Raw genomic sequence first — 2,963 nt, 5'->3', positions numbered from 1 at the left:
AACTTAGCATTTGAGGATTGTTGGCAAGATGTTCATCTCTGATGATTTCTATGAAGATCTTACTTTGGAGCTGAGAGGTGATAGTTTGATGGTACATTTTCTTTCACACAAAATGCTGGTGAATTGTCTTTGATAGAGAAGAGGGCACCATTTCTTCCATATGATTGTGCACTCATAACAAGGCTGAATACTCAGTAAGAAAAGCAGCAAACAGTGAGGAAGAAGAGCAAAGAGGGGGAGGAGATGAAGGTTTCCACAGCAAAGCTGAAAGGAGAAGGAACCCCCAACCAAGCATACCAAAACAGTTGAAACGATTTCTACAGGAAGACAGAGTCTGTTTCTACAGGAAGACAGAGTCTGTTTCTACATGAAGACAGAACAGTTTCTACAGGAAAGTCTGAAAAGCGGGAAGCCAAAGGAGAAATCGGCCGAAATACTAGCCAAGAAAGTCACCAAGGCCATCAAAGACAAGGGGAGAGATTTGGTTGCTCAGAGGATGAGCAACACTTTCAGTAGGGGGGTGATGATGAGCCCCAAAAATGTACAATTATTTGGGCTCATCCAACCTCCTAATTTGACTTAGTCCACCATTCTCATTTGTTTATTGCATTTTTTTGATTATTTTTATGTTAATAGAGTGAATTTGGTTAGTCATTATGCCAACAAGTCTAATGGGTGCTTTGTGTAGCCTTGTTGGTCAACTTGGAGACAAAATTGAAGGTCTTAATGAGCACTTGGCAGCCAAATTCGTGGGAGAACAAGCTAGAGGATTTGTAGGAAGGTGTCCCCCTCATTTATGGACCCTTACCTCAAATTCTCCACCATCAGCTCGGAGTTCAAAGGCCACCAAATCAATGAGCTCAAGGGCAGCCAAGCAAGTCAAGTTGGACTGCTATTAACTACAAGTCTTGGGCAGCCAAGTCCCTAACTTTTAGGAGGACTGTTGGGTCCTCAAATTGTATAAATAAGAAGGCTTGGGGCCTCATTTTGGTTAGCTAGTTGGTAGTCATTTTTGTAGCTAGTTAGTCATTTTGTTTTAGCCATTACTTAGCTAGCTTGTAGTTCGATTTTTAGGCCATGGATTAGCTTTGCTTTCAGCTCATTCCCAAGCTCTCCTTATGTACAGTTTTGATGTACTTTTCATTTCTTGATTAATAAAGATGGATCCAGCTCTGCACCAGCTCTAAATATTTCTTGGGAGGCTGTAGTTCTTGGGGTTGGGTCCATCTCAAGCGCCCAGTACCTCCCTTGTTCATCCTTATGTGTCTTTGCTGCATTCTCATAATAAAATCTGCTATTTAGATTTAAATATTGTGTTGTTGTTTAGGTTGCTTTTGATGATTAGAAAAGGTTTTTAATGTTCAGATTTGCTTGATAGGTTAATCACAGGGAATATATTCAGAAAAAGGCTACCAAGTACTTTGGATCTCACCTCCCCTTCAATGGAATCATGAGCTGGGACCAATGTAACCTTGCTGCCCACAAAAACACTTTCTTTGCTTCACCATGCAATCATTAGTGTTCGAATCTCATTTGCAGAACTTGATATCAGTTTGGATGCATGTTTAGGTTTATAATCTCTTAGTTTCATAATTGTTTCACATGGTTTCATTGCAAATAAACTTCTGTTCATTTCCTTTGTTGTTAGGGCAGATTAGAGTAAAGTAACTAGGTCATAGGTTTCATAACTAGATCTTTGTTTTCTTGCATGTCCTTGTTGGTTCAGTTGTAAACAATATGCAGGGCACCTTCATCATCTCCTCAAGTTCTATTTAACCTCTGTCTCACTCATTTACCCTCCAACTCTCTCATTTCCCACATAGCTCCATCTCCTTCAACTTTCATTGGTTCCATCCTTCCAATCATCAAACCATTGCATACACTCTTCCTTCATCTGATTTTCCAGCTCCTGAGCCATCATCAGGTCCATATCCATCTCACTTAGCCTCCCACACCACTCCAACACTCCATCATCTCCCAAAACCTCCACGGCCAATCATCCTGTAGAATTGCACAGCCTTCCTGTAGAAACCTCTGAGTATCCTGTAGGATCCCCTGCAGACATCTTGTAGGAGGCCACTCACTCGGTTGCTGAGCTTCTGAACGTGAGGAACCTCTGTGGATGGATGCTAAGGATCCCTAGGGACCTCTCCTAACCTCCCCAACCTTTCCCATGCTTTCCTTCCTTCTCCATCCCATCTGCACAACCAAACCCTAGTTAGCACAAAATCACAATCATTCCATACACTTAAAGGAAAAATACAAAAACATGTCTTTTATGATGCAAGTAGCTTAGGTCCATGCATTTTCACTTATTAGAGGTAATGACAGCATTGGTAGAAGTTTTATTAACATTCTTTGCATTGTAGAGGTTAGACTAGTCAAATTAGGGTTTCCTAGGTTTACATGCTTTGATTTGCTTTCAGTCCATTTTGTCAAGTAGAGTAGTTTTCCCTTGAGAATAGCTTTCGTCCATCAATTAGCAAGCTTCTTCTGAGAGCCTATAGAAGCTGGCTTGAGCCCTAGCGGACTTGTGCCAGCTGACCAAGTGACAGCTGCGACAAGAGCTAGTACTTGTGCATATATCACCGTTGCTTCCAAGTTTGTACGAACTACCGGGTTGATAAAATGAGAGACAGGAAGCCCCAAGAGTTGTAGCATTATTGCTACAATACTAGAGCTCACCAATATTGTCACGTCACCCAACTGTTAGGTATATAAACATATCAATTATTACCTGGTCATGCTAGTACCTAACATGTTACCCTGCAACTCCTCACACATGTTAACCACATGTTCCAAATACCAAGGAAATCAACCTTTACAAATAATCATGTCATAATCATAGTCAACTCATAGTCATTAGACATAATTCTAGAACTATCACCTACTATACTCAAGTACAAATCAACTGCCTCAAAACATATGTGTTAATAAAACCATCTTAAAGAAAGATCATTAGA

Source organism: Pinus tabuliformis, chromosome X (genome assembly GCF_031772625.1).
Source record: "Pinus tabuliformis cultivar Carrire ecotype Pingquan chromosome X, CPIR1, whole genome shotgun sequence".
NCBI lineage: Eukaryota > Viridiplantae > Streptophyta > Pinopsida > Pinales > Pinaceae > Pinus > Pinus tabuliformis.
Note: the sequence above shows the minus strand (reverse complement) of the source record.